The sequence below is a fragment of the Netta rufina genome (assembly GCF_964035555.1).
Source record: "Netta rufina genome assembly, chromosome: 8".
Classification (NCBI taxonomy): Eukaryota; Metazoa; Chordata; class Aves; order Anseriformes; family Anatidae; genus Netta; species Netta rufina.
In genome coordinates this window covers 30,928,265-30,954,694 of record NC_140131.1, presented here as the reverse complement: position 1 = coordinate 30,954,694, position 26,430 = coordinate 30,928,265, and positions in this window count along the sequence as shown.

The following is a 26,430-nucleotide window of genomic DNA, read 5'->3' as shown; positions in this document are numbered from 1 at the left end:
GCCCAACCTCCTGAAGAGCTTCCTACAGGGTCCTAAGGTGCACTTTAAGATATCCAAATACCTTTGAAAAAACTGATCTTTTATTAATAACATGTAAACTTTTTAGACATCTGACAATAGGCATTGTTTGTCTTACAGCCATCTATTAAGAGGCCACCAGCCAGTTTTATGTATCTTATCAAAAACTAGTCTATATACGCTTGAGCTCCATCTACTGTCTGCCAACTTGCATACAAACATGAAGCTATTTTGTAATGCCTCACCTGTTATTTTTTTCAATTTATTTATTTGTATTGGAATAAAAATAAATAAATTTGAAAAGGCATAAATTTACTTTTTTTTTAGAATTAGTTCCAAACTTCTGGCTCATATTGTCTTCTCTTTTTAGCCAACATAGCTGTCACTAGTCTAACTTCAGCATTACTTGACACAGTACAGTTCTCTTGCATATAAAACGCTAGCTGCAGATTTCTTCTTCTGAAAATCTCTCCAATCCTATCAAAATAAAGTGTTTATCTGAGATTTACTCCAATTTCAACTGTAACTCAAAAACACACACACACACACACACACACACATATATATATTACTTTGCCGAAGGGAGGCACCTCAAAATCAACCTTCTATTGAAAACTCTAAAATATCCAAGAATACTTCCCTTTTATAGAAGGAGGGGTTTTGGTTGTGTAACACTTAGAAATGAAATCCACAAGTCATTTGAGCTCTGCTGGTGCTCAGTTTTTCGAACTCTTTAGCAGCATGTATGAGTTTGAAAGGTCTGTTTCCCTCACGCATTTTTGCGTAATAGACTTTGATGAAATTGAAACAAAAGCAGCAAGCTCACCTCAGCTCATGTGCTCCCTTTCAACATTTTCCTAATGGAAAGATTTGAGGGCAAGGAGGCCCTCAGTGTATTCTAGATAGCCAACATAACATATTCTCTCATTCACATAGGTGCTTAGTTTCTAATAGTATTTGACATAAAAAAAAACTCAATCAGCAAATCCTACTCCTTTGAGAACACAAATTAATAGATGGTATCTCTACTGAAATATACTTCTAATGTTCCTTCTGCTGCCTTCTCTACAGGCCAACCTATAGCCAAACAGTATTTCAAAAAGAGGCAAGATTGTACAGACATGCACAATATACCAGTCTTACCCTAATTAGTTTCTATAAACATAGCTCCAAGAGATTAGGAGCTTCACCTCCATACACTTTGTCTGGAAGAGTACCTGAAATGTTCTTTAATAATTTGACTTCAACAAGCTATATACTCACTCCCCCTTGTGGTTTATGTATTTATATATGTTCAAAAATCAACTTAATCAGGTGCCACTATGAAGGAGTTAAATATAAACGTTTTCATGTGCCAATCAGCCTTTGCTATTAGTCCACCCACAAGACAATGAAAAGGACCCAATCATATCAATAACTATCATCCTCAAAGCACAGTTCCTGTGGAACAATACTGAAAACCCAAAATGAAAAGTATTCTGCACAAAGGACACAGCTCAGTAACAGTTAAGAACAGATCAACACTAAAGATGGTAGACTGCGGTCAGGTTTCTCTTCTGTTCTGCAGAGTTCAAATATCTCACATGGAAAGGATTAAATTTTATCTGCACTCATACCTTTTATATATGTACACACCTATTAACATAGATATATAAAAGACTAGTGTAAGCTATAAGAATTCCAGCTGATGCCAACACACAGCAAGACACCTTTTTCTTCTTGTGTCAATAGACACAAGAGTTTGTACAGAAATTGAAAATGGAAAGAAAACTAAATCCACTTTACAACTAGATTTACTTCAACATGTTCTCCTCTCAAATCTTCAAACACTTTTTATCATGCACAGGGTTGCTCTTACCAAGAATACTTAAAATGTACACTACAGTTGAAGTGGGAGAAATTAGGCACAGTGAAGGTATGATTCAGCACCTTTCTTTCTCCCCCACAGGAAGCACTTTTGTGGGAAATGGTACACTTTTTTAGCAAATAAGGGAATACAGCGCCTACTGCAGTGTAAAGGACTGGGTACGGGATTACACAGGAAAGCACTGTTTTTTCCAGAAATGATCCGTCCCTTCAACAACCACGATATCTGACAGATAACTCCTTTTCCAATGAAAATGAATCACAAATCAAGAAGAACTAGACAATGTCTTAAAAGTAAAAAAAAAAAAAAACAAAAAACAAAAAGCACCTAGTTTTACCCCTTTCTTTGAAATGTAAATAATCTTCATCACCTACTACTATTTCTTTTCACTGACACTATCATTTTGACTTGGGGATAACATAAATAGCAATCTGTAACTGTCAGCATTTGAAGGCCACAGGCATTAATATTTTGGAGAAAAAGTTTTTTTCACTTAAATCCAAGTTTCACAAGATCTCTAGAGACAAAATAATTTTTTTTTATAATATGAAAGCTAGGCTTTTCTCTGCACCTCAAAATTTCTACCCAACCTGTCAGATTCAGGTTTTTCCAGTTGACATTTCTCATCTGTGAACATGGCTCGATAACAGTCATTGATCTAACAAAGATACTGAAAAGATCAACTAAGTGTCTACTGGCACCAGAAAAAATAGTGTAGTGTAATTTTATAGACGGTTTTCTACTCAAAGCTTATTGTGGTATCTGTGCATTCAGTAGCTTGTGATGATTCCAGAACAGATATAATTTAAGAGCTAATGAGTGATAACATTCAAGTACCAGAATACAGACATCAACAGGGTCAAATTTATAATGAGAGGCTAAATGTAAGGTTAATCTTTAGCATGCAATTAGAGAGAATGCATGCTGCAAGAAGACATATTTTAGATTTACCAAAGCACACTAGGCACTACAAAAGCTGTTGCACATGCAAAATACCCTAAACTCTTTCAGCATCAGGGAAAGAGAATGTAAGAACCACTGCTAAAAGACTTCAAAATAAAGGCCAGAATAATTAGAAAGTTACTATCCACTTGACTAAATTCATAAGGATTATCATTCACAATGGAAAAATAAAATACAATCTCAGCTCTCAGTATGCTAAAACAAACAAAAACACCACCACCACAACAAAACCCAGATCTTAGGAGCTAATCAGGTCATTCAAGAATTGGGGGTTGGGAAAGAACAAAAAGCCCCAGACATTAACAGGCTAACTTGGGAATCACCCTACTAGGGAAACATGAACTAGGACAGCAGACTGAGAAGAGCATTGTCTTGCACAGCTGTAGAATCACTGTTCCTGCATATTTACTGGAAACATGATCTTAAATTTTATTCATCACTTTGTACCCAAAAGACTATGGACTTGCTGACTCGGCCGTCTTTTCAGACAGTAGCCTGTTGGGTCAAACAAATCTCAACATTGGAAAGTATTGAAGCTTGGGTGTAATTATAGATAACTGCTCTATCAAATGAAACAAGTTTGCGTTAACTTCAAATAAATGGGAGCAAGATTCTCATAATTATTTTAGGGCAATTAACTACTTAAGAGCTGCTGAATTTCAATTACATATACAAATCCTTAAGTCTTGTTTGAAAATTTTCTGGGCTGCTGAACAGATTAGAACATCTGTTATAACAATGTCAGTGACACCCTCATAAAGAATTTCTCAAAAACTTTTATGATTTAAGAGGAAGCATAGATGGTGGAAATCTTTCTTCCTCATTCTTTGCCTCTGCAGAAAAAAAAATGAGTTTTTATTACTATGAAAGTTATAATAAATTATGAAAATTTTGATTTTTAGTATCCATGTCGAGTAAAATACAGGTGCAGTGTTTTTTTCCAGCAGAGGGCAGCGTGTAACTATCAGTTAAGCCAGCAAGCCTCAAAAATTAAGGATTTTTTTCACTGTGAGTTAGATAAATTTATGTATTTAACATTAGATTAGATCTAACAGTATCTTAACTTTCTGAATTACACAATTTATGTACAAGAGGTAACTACTGTGGAGTGATATTTGTGAAGGATAAGCTCCTACTAAGTAGAGAAACATGAAAAAATGTAAATGTCTTAGTAAAACATCATTGAGACCAATGCCAAAGTCAAGCCAACGATCTTCAAATTGGATACCAATCCCGTAGTGACAAAGCAACATCTAAAGTCAAACTTAACTGTATGGGCATACTCCGTTTCTCCTTGCTGAAATACTCACCTGATACTTCTACCTTCTGTGATGCTGTTGCCACTACTGCAGTTGCAAAAGGGAAAAAAAAAAAAAAAAAAAGACTTACGGGGTCAAAAAGAACATTTGGTGCCTTAGTGTGAGTCAATCCTCCAAGCTCAGATACTTAATGTCTAACAGTCAGACAACACAGAAACCCAACAAACTTTCCACTCACAAGTCACAACTCGCATCTCAACAGACAAGTCTCTACAGGAGAGTGATACACAGCAGCTCATAAACAGGTATACACTGTACTTGGCAAGTTTTCCAGTGTGGGGATTTCTTTAATATATTTCCATGTCTAAAAAAGGCTTCTTGCAATGCAATCTCAAATGTGATCAGGAAGAACTCTTTCCCAAACTGCAAATACATGTTATGCTGACAAGGATTTTTTTCTAAACCTTCCTAAATGTATGAATACACAAACTTCCCTTTTGACAGTACTCCTCCCAAGTTATCTTCTTGGAACAGCCACTAGAATGATGAGGGTCAAATGCCCCCACGTGTGATTGACATCAACAATACGACGAATTTGTGCAATACAAACTGTGCATCAATAAACCTCATCATGGGATCCAAGTTCCCTGCAGTTGAATTAAACCCACAGAGTACTGTCCTATCTTGCAAAACTAGATATAACCAACACGTTGGAATGTCACCAGCATTTTATTTTCAGTTGTGTTCACTAAAGCTGTCACAAATGGCAATATGATCTATGACAGCTTACTTTATAAAAAAATCAAGGAGTAAAACTAGGGAAAAATGAACACTATAGTGCTGAGAAACATGTATCATTCAGTAGAACATCACAGGGGAATGGCATTTTTCTGCAGCTGTAACTTCCTTAAACCACTGACAGTTGATTTTCAAATATGAATCTAAATATAAACTTGCCTCATGACCATGCTCAGCAGACAATCAGTCATAAATTCTGTAATTCTTCTTCTAATGGATTAAAATACATTTCCAAAATCTCAGGCCTTAGTAATATTCTGATGAGTATTTCTGTACTTATTAGCACTTTTCCATGGAAAATACTAAAAAGGCTTACATAAAATGAAGAGAGAAATCTGTTTCTTTCTTTCTGCTGTGATACAGTTTTAGTGACTATAGTGCAGGCTTCTGTCTAGAAGATCCTAAAGTATTTACAGCGCATAGGAATGGGACAGAAAGCTATCTTCAGTTCACACGAATTTGATCAAAACAACTCTCAAGAAGTTCTCCAACACACTCAAAGCTGCCAGCACTTGATCTTTTCTCCCTTGCAGGAGACTGTTCTGTGGATGCATAGACTCACGGTGTGGGAAGAACCTGCTGAGACTACCAATGGATCTATTATTTGGCTCATAAAACTTGTAAAAATCTCACGGAATGTACAACGTGCCTTTGTGTCTGTAAATCTCTTTCATGACTTAGCAGCCTGACTCAAAGCAGTCTGGCCTGTTTTTGCTTCTACCATAAAAGGGGTTTTGAAAGAGCCATTTAACTGTGACCATGGTTTCAGCAACACTGTGAAGACAAAGGAATGGTTGAAGTCATACAGACACTTCAGTACTCAGACTCCAGCAAATCAGTACATTTTTTTCCTTAGAACTCGGTTTTGCATAATTAGGTCTCTTTGTATACTGAATGAACTTATACATCAACATTCAAGATGCAGAAAACTGCCATTTGTGAGCTGTACTCTAGATTCAAGTATTTGAAACCACAGCACATCTATAGAGAGCAGCCTATAAAAGAACATCTTCAGAGGATTAATTTTATAATCGTGCCTTTTCTATCTTGTATCTTGAACAAAATAGAGAAGGAAAAATAATTTATTTTGCCTTTCCTCCAGCCAGAGCGTATCTAAATGCAAGGAACTATTCCTATTACTTCTTGTCACCAGATTCTAGCAGGGTAAAGGTTTGCAAAAAGAGAAAATTGATACAACTGGCTTCTGAGTTTACCATCAGTCTCTTTGCCCTTTGTAGCAGTGTCTGCATGTAGTCACTACTGCCGTGATAAGCACTATGATATTCTTTCCATTGTGAAACAGAGCATGTTGAATCAGAAGATAACCATGTTATTTCTTGTAGCTGAATTAATTCTGCCCATTCTATTTACAGCAGAATCCAATTCTGAAGAGATGTTGAACACCTCCCAGCAGGAGCACGTTCTGAACAAGTATTGCCTTTCTTACGGGACCCACAACGTCACGTAGCATGTTTGCATCACTACAGAAACAATGAGGATTTGCATCTGAAGTTGCTCTGCTTACCTCTTTTAAATTATTTTAAAGTTTAAAACTAGCTGTCTTGCAGTTGAAGGGGACTAGGTATGCCTTGGCAAGCTCCCCAGTAAGGTCCAGTCCCAGAGTACCAAGGCAGAAGCACGCTGATGAGGGTGATGACACTGACAAGTCCTGTGACAGTCCAGTGAGCCTCAGGCAAGACAGGTTAACAGGCCAGGTCCAAGGTCCATCCAGGACTTCCCAGGGGACTTTGCAACACTGAACTAAACAATGTTTAAAGCAGAATTTCACCAGCAGTCCCCTGAGTCCTTTGGCATCCCCTTTTCCATGGGCCTTCCAGTTCTGGTCTTCCTCTTCTCTTCCTCCAAACTTTAACTCCTTCCTCCGCCCCAACCCTAGCTGAAGGTCCGGCAGACAACCCCTCCCACAGGCAAATTAATTCTTGGCACTTTCCTTTGGCAGTCCCTTCCCAACACTGCCTTACTGTTTCTCCTAGTTTACTTGTTCTATCAGCCTCAACTCTAACCTGGGCACCCCTCCATTCTCCTCAACTATCAACACCCACACAGGGAATTCTAGCAGCAGAACCCAGCTGACTTTGGAATATCCTATTCAATTTGTTGCTATTGGCTCTCTAGTCTCTTTGTCACCTCAACTCTAACCTGAAGCAGTAATATACACATCTGAGAAATTCACATGTCCATATGGAATAGTTACAGAAATACCCTATAGTCAAGGATAATCTGTACTTCTCAGATCCTTTATAGAAAATTAGAACCTTTTAAACCACAGAGAAAAAAGGCCAGAAATTAAATAATCCCATATCTGAGAGACATGATTTGTAAACCAGATTTTCGTTCTCTAAGACATACTATTCACTTAAATTAACCATGGTAAAAGGTGCTAACTCAATGGAAATTACAGACATGCAGCACTACAAGAGGCTCTCAGTACAGAATCACATCCCTCAGGTTTCTTTCAAAGTTTCTATATTGCCAAACAAGGAATGACTTTTGAATAAAATTTATGAATGCTCCAGAGTGTTTATGATTTACACTACTAAAATAGGTATCTATATATTTTAAGTAGTCTCATCTTGTATAGAAGGAAAACAGAATATACAGTTTTGCCAGGATTCCACTTACTTTTTGGATCAGAAGGAAAATTTTTAACTATAGTGTTAGCAAATGTATTGCTAAAACCATAAACCTGACATTTTTATAATTTTTGCAGATATGTTCCTTCCCAAGAAATGCATAAACAAGAATATGAACTCTTTTAAATTGTTAACAACGATCAAAGTCACCATGTAACAGAAAAGAGGCCCCAGTATCAAAATGCAGTCTACCCCTGAAACATGATGTCCACTGAAGCATGCAGAAAACAGTCTGACGTTTATAATTAGTTTATCTCTAACAAAAGATATACAGAAGCACTATTTATCTACAAAGAACTGGAAAGACTCTGGCAGTGCTAGTTATATACTGAATGAAATATGTGAAGGGTAAGAACTGGTACCTTACCTTAACATACTCCAAAGCAGGATCCAGAATATTCTGATCTCTGTAAGAAAACAGGGCAAGAGGAAGGAAGAAAGGACACAAAAACAGAAAAAAAAAAAAAAAAAAAAAGGTGAGTTCAAGTATTTCTCATCCTGAATAGATATTCACATGAGCAATAGGCTACTAGATCATGTTAAAATCCTTGATAAAAAATGCCTGTGTATCTAGATGGCCTATTCAAACTTTCAACTAATTTATAAACCACTGATTCCTCCTAGAAAATCAGTACTAGTTGAAGAACTACTATTAATTAATTTGGGAAATAAAGATCATTATCTAGTTTTAAACGAAGTAAAAACAATCTTACCAAACAAAACAAAACAAAACAAAAACAAAAAACAAAACAAACAAAAAAAAACACACACTCCAAAAGATGGCTGATAATAGCTATATGCCACCTAAAACATATCAAGTAAAGGGAGAAATCTCTCGAGCTTTCAAATTTATTTCTTTACTTGTATTGTTTTCCCATTTAAGTTACTTCTAATGATAGCATTGCTAACAGAAGAAAGCTTGTTATGTCAATCAAGTTTGCTCACACAGACAACATATGCCCTATAATTTTAGAAAGAGAACCCTGTTCAGTGAAAGTTCTGATGATATAATATTGGAAACTTATTAATAAGCTTCAGATATGTAGACATGGGTTACGCTGGAATCAGCCAACTCAGAATACTGTCTCTAAATTTACTGTGTTATCTGAAATGTAATTGTGTATCACTTGACACTGTTATTGTTTTATACTCAGTTTTAAGTTTGGCTCCCTCATGGCTTTAAATGCAGAACATTACAGAACAGAACTTTCCTGCTTCTCAGCCCTGCCTCTAAAAGTCTTGCAATATGACGGTGCTCAGCTGTCCATGTTGGAGCACGGGTTGCAGTTTCACATTATCCCAGTATTTATCAAGGGTCAAATTCCATTCCCAGTTTAGTTTCAGAAAAGTAACAACAATGCTGCCAATCCCAGTGGAAATAGAATTTGGTCCATTTGAAACACTTTCCTAGACCATGTATAAAGAAGGGGCACTGTGGTGACCATATGCACAGAAAATATGTAAAAACATACCAGAGAAAACAGGAGTGAAGTATAGAGCAAAAAGAAAAAGGAAGCTGCTAACAATTGAAGTATTTTCTTTTACAGCAGTTTGCAATTTGGCTGGAAAAAAAATGCCATTCTTAACCAGGTCAGCAAAGTCCATAAACTCTTCTCAAATGATCGTGGAAAGTTGTGCAAATAATGAACACTTCTGAAAAACCTTGCAATTTGGCTCATCAGTAGGCTGTGGAATCTTTCAGAAAAAGGATCTAACAGCACTGTATATGCAACAAACTTCTAAAGAATGAACCTGAGACTAACAACTAGTTTACTTGCTCACTTCAGCAGTGAGAATGTTTCACGGTCTGCATTAACAAACTACTCCTGCAGACTAGCCTTGCTATGGACTCTACTGTTCCCATTTTCAGATACAAGACAATGGATTTTTATGACAGATGAAGCCAAAGTAAAATAAATTACAGAGGCAGAAACACTTTAAGACAAAACAGTCTATCTACTGCCATGTAAAACATAGAAAACAAGAGAAAGAGAGAGAAGCCTACATTTCCTTCACTGTACTCACTCACCTTTCACACAACAGAAGTGCCTTGAAAAAATTGGTCTTAGCAAATGGATGCTGTAGCAAATTTCTTCACAAGTACTAGAACGCTTAATCTGATAAGCTGCTATACAGCAAAATGTAGCAAACCCTGCAATTCACGACCAGCTCAGGTTTATATTATAGGATATTCATGTTGGAGCTCTCCTCACCTTTCTCCTAACAGATCTTCCCCTCTCTCTCCCACCTTACCTTGGTGTCTAACTTTTCATCTTTGTGCAAATATTTTAGTTTATTTTCAAGGAATGGTAAATTTCTGCAATAACTAGTAGTAAAGATTAATTACTACATTTTCCTATCATTCAATTTCACCATAATATGGCCATATTAAGCAGTTTGCCAAAATAACTAGGAAGTGATTGCAAAACTACCTCCCGAATCTCAGTTCTCTGTTAGCAATGATAATGTACTCCTTTATGCCACATGCTCCCAGCAAAAGAAATCTATAATGTCAAGACCCTTCAGAAAAAAAAGGGTCAAAACACAGGCCTTTTCCTTTTTTCTTGTAAGGCATCTTAATAAGAAGGGTGAAGCCACAGCCTCGTTTTTTTTTGTCTGTTTGTTTGTTTTTTGTATTGGATGATACAAAAAAATAAAATACACTTTCAGATAACTACCAGACCAAATGAAAGGTACTTGCAGGCTCTGATACTTCTCAAAATCAACATGATGGAAGGTTTCTTGCAACAAGACTGAGCTTTGCATTTTTCATCAGATTTTGTTGGATTTCAAGAAATGCTAATATCAATCTTCATAATGAGCTTGACTTTACATCTTCATTCATTTGTATGTTTACCTACAATATGTATAAAGCAGAGTCAGTACTTAAGTCAACCATCACTGTGTAAACCCTGGGTTCATAGGTTAGGTTTTATTGCACATTTTGGCTTCCTAATAATCAGACAGGCCCTGCTTCCAGTTAGACAAAAAGCTGATCCCATATAATACAGAAAGATGTCATCTGGAAGACACAGGTGTTTTCAGAGCATCTCAAAGTATGGCATTGGGTTGCAGTATGACACAGCACTGACTTCATGCTCTTTTTATACTCTGTCAGAGAAAAAGAATGTAAGAAAGGGATATTGGGTATTCACACCAACATCACCTCATTTTAAGAGGCAAGGAACAAAGACTCACTCTTTTTGTTTGTTTTGTTTTGCAGTCTGTGTATGGCTACAGAATAAAAAAATAAAAAAAGAAAGGAAAAAAAAAAGCCTGATGATACACATAATGTGCACAAGGTCTGTGTAGAAACTAGCAGAATAAAAACTCCTCCAATAACAGTTCACCTGTACAAGAAACCAATCGTCAAAATCTTAGCCTCCACCATTCTAGGGATGCCCTGGCCAAAAATAAATTCTTTCTTGAGCTCCCTTGTTACACCTGTAAACACTTTTCTCTCTTTTGGCTGATCTTGCAGGAATATAACCCTTCAATCTCTCGCTCCAAGGGGATGGAATTCAGATGTTACTGGATGATATTCTTCCACTTCCCAACACACCTGGCAGCCAAATGCGTGGGAAGAATTTTTAAAAATACCTTTTGAAGTTGTCAACATCAGTCGTCATCAGTAAAAGGAAGGAAAAAATCCTTGTAAACTACTCATATCGTACTTCTGATATGACAAACTAATACTGCCATACTGCCAGCTCCAAAATATGCATTGATTAAAGACAATGAACAACTGAGCAAGAGAATCTGCCAAGGAAAATGTTTAAGTCTGAATAACTAGTCACTTAGAAATATATTTGATAAAATTATAATGTACATGTACTTGCAATTAATACTACAGCTGAAAAGAGTCCAACCCCAACAGAAATTAGTCAGTCCAGTGGCTGCAGAATAGCAATGATTTCAGTAACTCAGAAACATTCAGCCTTTCTTTTTCTGTACTCTGAGGTTTATTCAATAGTTCTCCAGCACTGCTTCAATAAAGAATCTTTACACAGATACATCCTTTAATACTTAGCTGCTGATTCTAAGAAAACCTCCATCCTTCTACAACAATTGTACATGACCTCCTGTCCTCATTGCTGCTGTGAAGAACCCTGCAACAACAGACCTGGAAAGATTAAGCCATATTAATCATCTGCTTTCTCCAGGCCTTTGCCATCCTCACAGCCACACTTATAAAGAAACCGTGCTAACTTTAACAAAATTTAAGTGTAGACGCAACAGTATTATCAGAGATGTCCAAATCCTCCCCATCATTCAAAGATCAGATAGATAATTTTTACATTTATGAAAACTGCTGAATGGCCGTGAAGCAGCTCTGTGCTATTCCACACTTTTATAAATCTATTTGTGAGGAAAAACATTAGGATGCATTGCCAATACTTCATATGTTTCTTTACTGTAAAGTGACCTTTGCTGGGAACATTTTCAAAAGCATCTCCTTTCTACTGTGTTGAAAAAGTGAGGCTGAAAAGAACAATCTCAACAGCGCCAAGGCCGATGCCTGACAAATCAGTGTGAAGACAATGCAGGCTCAAAGGGAGCCTGAGAAACTGAAAAAAGTACCAAGCTGTTGCATGGCTGCTTAGGTAGACAAAAATGCTATAGAGATCAAATGGGATCAAATGTCTCCTTCGTCTCTGAAATCTTTTCACCTATGTAGATTTAAACAATACACAACTATTTAAGAATGAAGGTGCAAGTTTGAACATGCTAAACATACTGTGTTTAAGCATACATACTGCAGACTGATGTTATTTGTTCTGTAAACTAGGGTAAAAGACCCAGTGATTTTATCCTTGAGCAGCTTCTGCTTCGCACACACACACTCCTACTACATTCCACAGTCTACAGCTTCACAACACTATGGACATGACTCATTCAAACACCAGTGGAAACAAGTGCAAACTTCTATGACTAACTGCATAATGACCTGCAGTTCACACAAGAACAGGAGGGAATCTTCGCTAATTAAATCTCAGGAAAAGATAAAATATCATCTCTGGAATTAAATAAAATCTTCACTCATTCATATTTGTTCAGAACGCCCCTGCAGAGCTAATGCTGTTAGCCATTTGCTTTCACCATTTCCACTTGCTGCATTTTACCTATCACACAGAAAAATCTACTTTCTACCACAGCAGAAAATCTACTGCTTTCTACTTTTTGCAAGTCACTCTCTACTTCTGAACCACATACAGTACTGGTATCCACAAAACCCCAAACTAGGCACTTCTATTCTTTTATTTTCCTTAACACTGAGGAGTCCCAGAGCCAAAACTTTGCTCTTTAGAGCTATTCTTAAACATTCTTTTTCCAGGACTGTCACGATGTTGTGAAAGCAGTGGCTGAGCAGCAGGACTATGGCTTATCCAAACAGTCACTGCTTCTATACACTTCTCTGCATATGTGCTGTAATCTGTTGATTTATACCTCCAGCTGGCAATTCTTTACAGTCAGTGCTTTGGTTACTGTAGTTGTTCAGGATCCAGTTATTCAGATTTTTTTTAAACAATTTTAAATCACTTAATCTCAAAAAATTGTCACACACTCAGTAGTATCACAGATTCTTCCAATTCATCTGAAATTCATGTAAATTATGTAAAAAAATTATTCACAAAGCACAGTTGCCATGCGGCTGATGTGTCTTTCAGAAACGCGTATTTGAACTGGAAGATAGGAAGGTTAATCCCAAGAAGGAAGAGCTCTCCTCCCTGTCTATTCTCTTACCCCAGTTTAAGAAGCTCACTGTATCAGACACTTCTCTATACAGGACGTTGTGAGCTAGCATCAACAATACACGAGATATTCCTCTGTTTGACATTGACATCCACTGGGTATATTCTTCTGATTGATTTCCTCCACACTACAGATCAAAAATTTGTAACCTTATATTACAATTAATTGCTCATCTCCCCTCCTCCTCTTCAAAATAGATTGTATTTTGACAAGTGTGCCCCGCTGAGTTGCAACAAACTCAGCCCAGAACTCCAAAAACATGCAACCTTATCACCACATGGCAAACAAACTGTAGTTACTACAATACTTTCAGAGGCCAGCTTGTTTTGCTAACAAATACTTCTTGCTGGAAAGTAAAAGTACAGCTACAAATTATAGTTTCAGCCCGTGTGCGACGGATTGATGGGTGCATGGCAGCAGTCAGTTAGTAAAACTTTTCATAAAGAAATGGTCCACCATAATTACAAATATAAGCACAGCTGCCCTAGTACAACACTGACATGTTCTCTTCTCATTTATCGTGTTTTTGAAAAGACTGTCTCTAAAATGATTGCTGCTGGGGGGAGAAATGTAGTTGCCTTTTTGCTATGTAATTGATACCTAAAAAGAGAACTGAAAAGAAAACCATCATGTTTATCTGCAGGACTGGTGGTTCTTAACAGCAGGTACCCATGTACTGTTATGTCCTGCAGTAATCATAGAAAGCAGAACTTTATTCACAGCATAAAAGCAGTGGAAAGAAAAATAAATGGTTATATGTGGACAGGAGGTAAGATGACGGATGGTGAAACGAAGTACCATTAGAAGAAGCAACACAGTATTTGGTACATAATTGGCAGCAGAAGAATCCGTCCACACAACACCTTGAGGGGCTGGAAAGGGAAGGCAGATGAGCCATACCAGAAATGAGCCCCGAAAGTTAAAGGGCTAAGAAGATCTGATTCTGAATATAAGCAGAGAACATTAGGTATTCTCTGCTTATACAACAGAGCATCGCTTCTACCACAACTGTCTATCAGCATTAGTGGATGGCTAAGCTCCACCTCTGTGAAAGCATAGCTGAAATTTACAGGTGTACATGTGAATGGTCAGATCAAGAAAAACAATGGGAAACTTCTATACAAAAAGCACGAAGCTTTGGCAACTTCTAAGGAACCCTTCCTTTTGAAAAAGCATTTGTTTGCATATGGGAGAAGTCAAAAACATATTCAGTAGCTCTAAATTTACCATGCTTGCCTTACTCCCATGAAAAAACACAACCACAAACAGTCTGTTACAGGTCTGTTACAGGAAAATAAAGCACATACTAAGAGGAAATGTCAAGCATTACACCAAAACCAATTATTTTTACTTCAAAAGTTATGTGCTTTATAAAAAGTTCCTCCTCACCTTAAACAACAATTCAAAGAGAACCTAAGATCCATCAATGGCTTTATAACTCAATACCAACACCTTGCTAACTTCCAAATGTACTACTCACCAAGGACAGTTCTGCAGAGGACAGTGAATCTCTTTAGCTTTCTGTTGATAAAGTTATCCTACTAATGTCAGTGGTAGTAGTCAGTTTAAAATTGAACTTTTTTTTTCCCCCTGGACAGTTATTTAAGATGTTATCACATATTTGAGAGAACTATATAAGTTTTATCCAGCTCAATGTGCAGAGCCTTGAAGATCAGAAATATTATAGAGTACAGAACATCCTAAATGACCAGATAAACCGATCTTGTCTGAAATAACTCAACTGTGGCCAACAGAAAGTCCAATGCTAGATGATAGCACTTCATCTGAAATTGCGGGGAAAAAAGGAGCTGACTCAAGAAAAACAACAGTCTCCTAATCAGTACTCAAATTGAAACAGACTGAAGTCAGGCTAAATATAAAGCTGGATACACCTACCATACTTTCAGAACCACGAAGTGCATTCTTAGTGCTTGTACGTAGATTCTTTGGGCTAGTGTATAAACACAGGTTTACAGGTTGTTTTTGACATTTTGATATTTTGCAACAGGGTTCAGTGAGCATTGGAAAGTGTTACAGATGGTTTGCCCAATTTCTCAGTGAAAGAATGAAGCTGACCCCAACCTACCCCTTACCTGCCCTACACCCAGCAGATACACAATACAAAAAATACATATTTTTTAAATCTACCAACAGATATGCATTTGAAGGTTTTCTTCTTTAAATAAAGACATCATAAAACAAGGTCAAGCTAATTAAACATGGGTGAGCTATGGATCAGGTATCAAAGGGAAATTCCAGTTTTGTTTTATTTAGGATTAATTGTCAATATCAGATAAAAAAAAGTATCACATACAAGCTAAAACAAGAGTTCTCTCATAAAACAGAATAGCTTTCAAGTGCTCAGTTACTTCTAATTTTGGCCATTGAATTATTTCCAAGAGACGTGAAAAAACTGCATACAGTCTTTCTCATAAAGCTTTTTTTCCTCTTAACAAACTAGCACAGTTGTGAGTTCCCAAACCAAATAGAGAACACAATCTTCCTTTACTGAAAGCCGACAAAATACTATTTCCAAGTTTTCAGAAGTGACTATCATGTTTTTCATCTTCATCTCTTGTGTGGTTTGTTTTTTTCCTGAAACATTTGCATGAAGTAGCTACCAAAACATTAGAAGAATGCTTTTGTACATCAGAATTATATTTTTCTATGTTAATCCAGAAGAAATCTAAAAATTCCACAAAGACATACTTTTCTGGTTGTAAAAATATAAAACCCAACAGAATATAATCCTACAAAAACAATTATACATACATGTATATTCCATCTTAGCTACAGAGCAATGTAATGAGTTAGCTGTCACATAAGACAGACGTTTCTGGAAATCAAGAGTTCCATTAGGTAATCATACAATTTATTATCTTCATTCCCCATTCTCCTTACTTTGTTTGTCCTATTTTTAGGACAAACTTACTAACTTACTTTGTCCTATTTTTTGTAACACAAAATTATGTATTTATATAAATAAGTATGTTTATTTATATAAAATACATTTGATTAAAGACTATATTACTCATTCTGAATTACTGAAAATGTTACCATAATTATGCTTTTAAAATTAGATGTTATCAAGCTTAAAGCTATGGACATGTCTGAGTCAAAGTTCAGCATAACCAGATCCACATGCACATGAACACTGCAGTCCTAATGACTGTTAGTTCTGGTGTGCTGATGCCAAATACAGCACCAGAGTTGAACAATGCATCAGAAGTTTGACTAAAACACGTGTTCACACATTTTTTGTAAACAGCATTAAAGCCATGAAAGGCTGACTTACTCCTAATGAGAATATCCTTGTAACATTATATGTATGTCCCTACAAGAATCAAACTATTACAGGGCTGGTTTCATAAAACACAGATAAGGTAATGTGGACTTCCCTATACTGTCAGTCTCAACTAATTTCAATTTGAGTGTAAGCGTTAGAATATACATGTACCTTAGCATATACAGCAGAACTCTTACCACAGGAAAATCAGACTTGTTCTCCCAGTTTTCTTTTAAAATATACTAGCAAATGGTACAGTCACCCAAAGGAGACTCGAGAAGTGACATATTTGCTGTCAAGTTAACAGTACCTCCTGCTCCAATGTAACTGGGCTGTCAGGATATGGAGCAGACTGTATAAAGATCTGTTGTTAAAATTAAGCGAAAGGCAGCAGTTGTTAACATAGTATCACGTGTGTGTTTTAGCAAAGTCGCTGGAAAATCAAACACAGGAACAGTACTTGCTGTTATGACTCAAAATATGCAAATTCTATGAATAGGCTAGACTGACAACATCCTTTGAATTCCTTATCATTTCAAAAGCTTTGTTTTCATTCTGATTAGAAAGAACTTCTTCACCTTTTCCTTGCAAGCGTTCTGTTCTTACTCTTACAGCTTGCACAGAGGTGTTCTTCAGAGGACAAAGAAAGTTACCAGTTACAAGTATTCTATATTTAATATAGAAGTTCTAGTCTCCCAAGAGAAAAAACACCTCTTGCAAATCATGTTTACTAACTGCTCCTGGGAAGGAAGGTGTAAGAAAACTTCTACGTATACCATCATATTCTTTTAATAGCAGCAACCATGGCTGCTTGGGTTCTCTAAAAGCACAAGAATCAAAGAAGTAAATTATGTTAAGAAGTCAGTTTGTGTAAGCAGGTATGTCTCAGAGGTCATTGACAGCAGAATACTGAACATGTTGAGGTCCTTTTTTCTTTCACAAGTAAAAGGGATATAGAGAAGAAAAATTTATTTTCAAGTGAGGAGAAAGTTTGATCTCGTATGCCACAAGCAAAAGCATACAAACAAAAAACACTGTACACACGCAACCCCATATAATTAGAACTCTCCTTCTCTCATGAGGTTTGAGAACATATCCTATAAATGAAAGAAGCAAACTGTGTATGCTTTTTCAGAAGTTGTTATTCGGTTACCTTTTCCTCAACCTTTATCTCTGTCACCCAAACAACTTGACGCTCACTCACCTTTGTGCCTTTAATAGATCCACTATATTGCACTGAAGTTTTCTTATGTTAGCTGAAAAAAATGTCCCCATTTTATAGACCTAAATATCAGAACAAACAAAGCTAATCGCAAAATTATTTTCTGTGGCAATTAATATTGGTGGTGAAGACAGATTCCCAAAACAAAAGCTAGCTATGAAAGCAGAATTCATAGCTAGGAAAGCAGAAAGAAAGCATAGCTAGGAAAGCAGAATTCAAGATTCTTGAGAATTCTTCTCAAGAGTCATGGAATTCTTCTCAAGAGTCAAGAGTCAGAAGTGAGGCAATGACTACTATGGGAATAGTTTGATGAGCGTACTTTGGGTTCTACAGAGTCTTCAAGAACAACAGCTCACACACAGCTCTAGGTAGGAAGCAGCTAGAGTACCATTTTCTCCTTTCCTCCACACTTCATCCCTGTAAGCACTGAATTCAAACCCAAAACAAGTTTGACCAGTTTGATTTTCTGGTTAAAACTGCTCTGTTAGAACAATCCAAAGGGCCATTACAAAGCAATTCAGTGATTTCTGATTCTTTATTTAAAGTTTAAATAAAAAAGTTAAAGTTTATTTTAAAAGTTTCCTCCATGGAAACAGTATAGCAATGCTATACCTTTTAAAGGTTCAGAGGCAAGACCTAGTCCTTGAAAATTATTGTTGAAAAGCTCCACAGATATCTAAATATCCAAATCCCTAAGTGCCACAGACACAGTGGCATAGAAGGTAATTTTAAACAGGCATTCATATTGGACAGCCCATACTGACTACTGATCTTACTGGAAAAGGGAAATTATGTTAAAGCCTGAGATATTAAGTCAAAAAAGAAATTCTCAGAATTCCTGAAATCTATGCATCAGATTCCCACACAATCCCAAATATTGCCTGTTTCACATTGGGTTTTTTTTTGTGTTTGTCTCCTCCCATCAAGAGCTAAACTGAGTACATGAGAAGAAATCAACTTCCATTAGCACTCAAAGTTATAAGAAACATCTGTACCACTAACTAGACATTTAGAGGTTTAGAGAAATATCTAATAATTCCTACGCAACAAGCAAATGTAAATTAAGGTTTTACAAGTACCTGGCATGGAGTTTGTTGCTCTTTCCATTTGGTAGAGGATACTCTTCTATGACATCTTGTATAAAAGGTGGCTGCTGCCGGTGTGTTTTGGTGTACGGTAACGTTCCCATGTGGCTAAATACATCACAGGATCTAATGGGAACTGTCCCCTTCTTCTTCCTGGGGAGAGTGCCATGGATAGAGATGTCTTGAAAGGAGTCTGAGTGCTGCTCAGCTAGTGAAGGTTTGGTGGTCAAAAGGTCCATGGAAGAAGCTAATGATAACTGATGATTCACCGGGACATTTCTGGGAAGGCTTGCAAATTTCCCTGCAGCTATCATTCTTGGTTCTGGAAAAAAATAAAAATAAAAATCATAGGACATCAATCAAAGCCCCAGTTTAATGGAAATTAAATACCACAATTAACAAAAGCACTTAAAACCGAACTTCTGCTTTGCTTTAAGGCAGTCAGCTTCTTCAAGAGGTAGGCTGTATTATAATCGAGTCACATTTGCTCCCAACTGCATGTGTCAAGCATGTGCATACTAACTTTTACATACATCAGAAGTCACAATAAAAAACAACTGATTTGAGCACATATGCAACACCAGACCCTGAACTATTCTCCATTTTTCTGTATGAGGTTCCTCCTTTTTTGCTTATGCACATCCTCTGAGGAGTCAGACATCAAGTTAGAATCATTAACAAAAAGCAAAATTTTAAGAGCATTTAGGCAAAAATAAAAGGGCACTCTACAGCTTGGTTTGGACACTTCTAAATCCAGTGGCTGGCACACTGTGAGGGAAATACTTCCTGAAACGTCTTGCTCAAGTAATAAATCTAGCAGAGAACTGGTCACATATTTACAACAAGCTGAAAACTAAAGGGCTCTACCCGAGAGATAAGGGCAGCAACAGATTACTGGAATTCTCTCCTGCAGCATGCACAGACTGCTGGCTCAAATCATTGCTGACATTAGGGATTTGCATAGCTGTCAGTCTCTTGTACCATCTGTTGTAACCTGCTGTACAGTACAGGTTTTTCTGTTATCATGAGCAAAAAACTCTCAGAGACAAACACTTCAGGCACATTAACAGATCCCTGTACTCATCCTCAAAAAAAAAAAAAAGCTTACTTCAGAAGACAAGCTGCCTTATCCTATCCAGGTATGTTAGACTGCAAAAACTATTCTATGGAATGAACGTCGTAAAGTCATCCAATCCAACATTATTCGAGCCAGGTACTAGTCAACCAGGTGTCTCCTATGAAAACTGGAAAAAGTGCATGAGCAGCACAGACTGATATGAAATCAGAAGCCAGGAAAGCTTTTTGGAGATAGAAGTTAGAAAGAATCTGTTCTGACTTTAGTCTAGTTTCATGTCAGAAAAAAAGGGTAGTACCTCGAAGGTCCAACAGCCTGGAAGTCAGCTTCTTAAACCTACACAAGAATTCCTCTGGTTTGGAGAAATGTACAGGTGCTGCAACAAAAACATAGCTGGTTCTATACTCTCCTGCTCCCTTCTCCAGCCTCAGCACAACAAGGACTACAAAAGTCTCACTGCACTGAAACTACTGTTATTTCTGCTCAGAGACTATCATAACAGGCTTAGTTTTACAGTAACACTAAAGCTGATGTCAAACCTATGAAAGAATTCTGCTATCTTCTGTCAGCTGCACTGAAGAGAGATTCACAGGCTGGGTAAAGTTTCCAGACATCCACCACAAACCCCTTCCCATTTCTCCCTTGTTGAAGGCCCTACAATAAATGTTCGCTCATGATAAGAAACGCTTAGATTATGATTTTTTTCATCTTCAAATCTGCCCAGACTCTAAACAGAGCTGCTATATACTTTAGTAGAACAGCCTCTGGAAATAGCATCTCTGGTCTGAGAGAGAATCTGTTTGACCTCGGTAATGTTTCTTGTTGAAAAGAGTAGAAAAGAGCTGAGAAGTTAAAAAGAAGTCAGACTGTTAGTTGTGTAGATCCAAATACAATTCAAAACCCTAGAGAAACCAAACCACATGCTCACCAAAAATAATCATAATAAAAAAATCTTTATCTTAAATCATCATATGGTCCCTTGATGTGAAATACTAAGTCACCTCTCCATTTATCAAGTGCGTTGAAGACACAGTTTCTGCTGGTTAGTATTAATAATTATTTTCAAAACAAAACAAAAGTGTCATAAAGCCAGGCTTGTGTTATAATTGTATTGTGTCTATTATTAAGCAAAACAACTGGTATAGAGGGGAAGCTCTAAAATGCAAACGTTTACCACAAGGCTACAATTTCCTAGCTAGAGTAAAAAGACAGAGCTTATTTCCAGTAAATTAATTTGTAAATTAATTTATTAGAAAGGAATTATAAAATTGATCTCAATCAATGTGGGGGGTGGGGGAGGAGGAGAGGGAATAAGCTCCTTATAATTCACACAATCATTTGAAAACTCAACCTTTTTGTGTTTAATGTAGTAAGGAAGCAATCATCATTTATAAATGGCCTTTATAAAAGGCTAGCTTGCTCATATGGCATAAATGTATTGTTATTCTCCTATTTTGGAGCTGCTAAGATTCTGTATTTAATAATAATATTTTCTTATTGGTTTACAAAAAAAAACCCTCCGAAACTCTGAATTCTGACTATTTAAGTGTTTTATCCATTCAGCAAGATTTTCCTTGGCCTTTCTGCAAGATCATCACTATGAAACACGATAGTTCATGTGGATGGATAGCAAAACCAAGACACTTTAAAACAACAGACACTTCAGTTTAATAGCTGATACCAGCTGAGTCCATGATAGGCTTACAATGACAGTACACTCTCAGTCACCATGTGTTTGAGGATCCACAAAGAAAGGTAAGTGTCCCTTCTCCTAATTGAATCACAGGATAATTATATCAATCCAATAGGATTCTAATCTGATCTCGGAATTTTTCACCAAATGAATGATGATCTCCTGAAGTACATTATTCTCCTTTTAACCTCCCCTCCTAACAAGCCCTTTTTAAAGAAAACCAAACCAGACACCCTCAGTTATGTCCTAATCATTGTACTGCGTAACTCACTCCCTTAATAACATCCTCCAATTCACATATTCAACACCCAATCCTCAAATTCACATCTGAGTTTTGTTTTGAGGAGTTGAGTTAGAGTCCCAAACGTAAGAATCTCAAGGCATTCAAAAACTTGCAATACAGTTAGCCACAATTACACGGGCACAGAAGCTTTGACAATATTTCAAGCAATCCTCCCCTCAAAAAACAAAACAAACAGGTCTGCTAACCTCTATACAAATTTATCTGCTTGCTTATCTGCTCCTATACTAAGTATTCTTCACAAATGTAAACTAAGAATTACAACAATTAGCTTGGTAACAAAAGTCTTGCCAAACTGTCCATACATTTTTCTTGTATCCAATGTAAACACTGCAGGAGGAAGCCTCCTCAGCTGAAGACTCTGGAATATCTCAAATACTTTAACGTATGATTCAAAGAATGTTTGACTTTGCTAGAGATAGAACCCCTGGCAGTTTTACTCCCTAAGAGACAGTGAACTTAAAATATCTGTCATCACGCAGTCACCAATGGAAATGGTAGAAATTATAGCGGAAGGAGAGACCAAAAGTAACTTAAAAGTCCACATTGATATTTTTTATAGAGAGTGCAATTTCTCTTTCTTCAGTCTGTAATTAGGGAAAGTATAAGGCAGAAGTATAATTGGCAGAAGTCGGATTCTGCATTCAGAGAACTGGAGGGCATGAACTGTTTCCAGGTAATTTGTGGTATGTCCTGTCTTTTTGTTGTGAATGGGAATGAGGGAACACAAACTAAGTCATCTTTAAAACCAACATGGCCTTTAGGAAACCATATGAGATCAGACACAGAATAAAATACCTATCTGGTGGGCAAGACCAAACATGAACCAAGATCTAATCCAATGGGGTGTGCGTCTCTTCACATCATTGCTCAAAACCAAAAAGAACCACATAAACAATGAAACAAACAAAAAAAAACCTTCCTTTGCTCAAAAATAATATACGGAAATTCTTCTGTTTATGTCCTTTTAGCTTTGGGATGCAAACACAAACTTTCCAGCTCAGTCTTCACATACTTGCCGATGCAGTTTGCAGTCCGAAGCATTCTGAAGCTCCATTCAACCTGACACAGGTACAAGAACAAGAGGCCCTCCCAACCCACAACACAGCACAACTGGTGCCAATGGTTGCTACTTCATTGTTTCAGCACGCTGGAGGAGGGTAAAGGAAGGAAAAGCAATCTCCACTTCGGCCTCGGAGATTCGTGAACAGCATAACAAACAGAGCAAGTACATGGTCATGCTAATGGAAGTCTCATAAAAGGGAACTGAAAAGCAATTTCTGAGCTCTGAATCAGACTCTCAAGCTATCTCAAAACTCTACATTATAACTACATCAGTTTTGGACATTAAAAGATTCTCACTTCTCTCAAAGTCTTAATCCTAACAAGGAGAATCCCCTGGACTTCAGACTCACCGAAGTCTATACCTGTTGCTTATATCACCCATGGCACAACACTTGACTCAGTTTTTACCATTGTTTTATCATTATATATATTATGAAGCTAAGAGGGTTGAAAATGGTTTAACACATCCAGTCAAAAACTGCCTTATGTTCTCTAGTTGTTATGGGATGTAGTCAACTTTCACGAAAACCATACTTACTTTTGACACAGTACATTTCCATACAAGTTTCCTCCATCTTCCCTCCCTCCCTCCAAAACAGTAACAGGAGTGGGGATATAAAACTCTTCTCTTGCCGTTGAGCTACTTGGTACATTTACATGTGCTGTGGATATCCATGTGGGAACTAAAGAAAGCAATCAATTTCAGTGGTAAAGAAAGCCAAGTTCAGGGGGAAAAAAAAAAAAAAAAGATAAATTTAATTTCCTCAGATTTATTTTTTGTGTAGTAATAGAAAAACTTAGGGAAACACAAAAAGCATGACTGAAAAGCCACAGAAGTTAATATATTAGGGGAAGAAATGAAATCAAAAATAAAGCTGCTATAAACTGAAGGCAGATTACATGTTATTTCCCAAGAAGCAACGTAGTCTTTTTCATTTGTATAATAAAAGAGAGATTATTTCTACTCCTAAAATGGCTACAATCTGCATTTTATGTTTTTTATTTTGTTTGTATTTTAAACAGGATTAACTTCTGCAGTAGCTGCTATAGCAAACAGGTTGCAGGACTATGAGAAGAATATTAAGGTTCGATAACCTACAGCCTGTTACGATAAGGAGAAATAGATTGAGAAAGCATACACGATAGTTCAAAGGCTTTAAGCTACTATCAGAAAACACATGAGTCTGTCAAACATCAAAAACTCAGCACCAGATTACAGACAGGTCAGTGCTTCCAAAGGCTCCTGAGTCATCAAACTCTTCTTGCTCTCCTCCTCCTTCCTTGTATACATGCATACACACATCATTTCCCGCATACATCCTTGCACTGTAATCTGACAATATATTTTAAATGTGCTTTATAACTAGTACTCTCGTGAAACAGAACGCATGCAGAACATGAAAAAGTGATCACTGAAGAGTTCTCAAGAATAAACACGTACAGACCTCATCATTTGGCCTATACTATAAAATCATCTCAGAAACTTACATTCCCAACCAGTCAGCCCAGTAATCCTGAAGCCTTAACTTGCAATAACCATTCTATTCCCATTTTGCTGGCAGAAGCAGACGTCACCAAGGCTACTGTCAAATCTAAGTGTTTTTTCAGCTAAAGCTTCAAAATACAAGCTTTTATTCTTCCTCTCACATAGGAAGTCATTTATTACTTTGCTTGCCGCTGTTCCCACGATTTTAGTACCAAAAAGAAGAAAAAATGACTCTAACTGCAAACGAAATATTTCAAATTTTTTTTTTCAGCAGCAAATACTCGCTTTATTATTTTGAACTAACAACAAACTTATCTAAATTGCAAATTTGGACAGAAAAAAAAAGAGCCTTTATACGAGCGCCTGAGAGAAAAAAAAAGATCAAGTCAATAGGAAGAGTATTTCCTTTCTCTGTCCTCGGCGAAGTACCTCGGTATCTCAAGCGCACCCCTTCTGCAGCTGGCACCACTCGGCAGCTTCCCGCGGACCCCGCGCTAGGGGCGGAGGCCCGGCCGTCCCGAGGGCCGCCGCCTCACGGCCTCCAGGGCCAGGGCCAGGGCTGCCCGCCGGACCCTTGGCCGTGGCGGCGTGCCAGCCTTCCGCCCTCCGCCCCGAGCAAGGCGCCGTCCCACACCTACCGCTCCCACCGCCGCGGCTCCCTCGGGCGCAGCCCAGCTCCCGTCGCGGTGCCGGGCGCTCGGGGCGAGCTCACGGGCGGCGAGCCGGGACGTGCCGGAGAGCCGCCCCGCCGCGGCGGCAGCTGGCGACAACCGCCCCCAAGGGGCCGCCGCCGCAGCCTCCCCCGAGCGCCCCTCCGCTGCCCCGGCTCCGCGCCTCTCCGCGGGACTCACCTCGGGCGCCGCGCCCGGCTGCCGGACGCCCCTCACCTGCTGCCGCGGCCGGGCCGCCTGGGGCTGCGGCTGGGGCCGGGGCCGGGGCGCTGCGACCGGCGCGGGCAGCGGCGGGCGGCGGGCGGCGGTTGCCGGTCCCGGCCACTCCCTCCGAGGCCCCGCCACGCCGGGCGCTGACATGCGGTCACCTCCCCGGGCCCTGTTTCACGCGTTTAACAACTTGGCTGCCGTAATTTCTGCCGCTAAACCAGGGTTGCTGGGCGAGAAGTAACAGTTTCCCAAATGCACCCCGCTGACGGACACTTGGGAGTGTCATTGCTCACTTTCCACGTTACTGACTTTAGCAGACTTCCCCTCATCCCACCACGTCACATGAAGATATTTGTACAACACGCTGGTGCTATAAAACATACTTTCTAACACAAAGACTCAAATACCTGCAGAGGATCAGGCAGTAGTAACACACTGGCCGTAGACAACAAACCCATTGCCCTCTCCTTTCACACAACCACAAACGCCAAGTTCTCTTTATGCCCTGAAGAACAGCACAGCCTGACATCGGATCCACAAGGACCCAACCCACTCCCCTCTACCTTTTTCAGTATCACCTTTAAGACATGTATTCAGATCACCCATCTCCTTTCCCCAGGTAATCCCATTTATTGCTTGTTTTCGTCCGAACACAGCCTGTGCATGCGTACATGTACACACCACAGCCTTCTCTGGGACAGATTGCTCCTATCAGTCCAAGCTAAGACTATTTAGCCATCCTGTATGTTGCAGAATTAAGAATTGGGAGACTAAATTTATTGGAAAAGTCTGAGAAATCAAGAAAACTCAAGTAAAATGGTTAGTTTAATACAAGAATATATATATATATACACACATGTAGAGAGAACTCCAATATGTTGTAGAGGAAGAAGAGACTGGAGAAAAATAGAAGAATGGAAAAATAAATTTGTCTAACGTTCTAAAGTACAGGAAGGTCACAGTGGCATTTCTGACTGGTGCTTCCCTCCCCATAGCAACTCCACTTTGGTTCCGTAAGGAAGG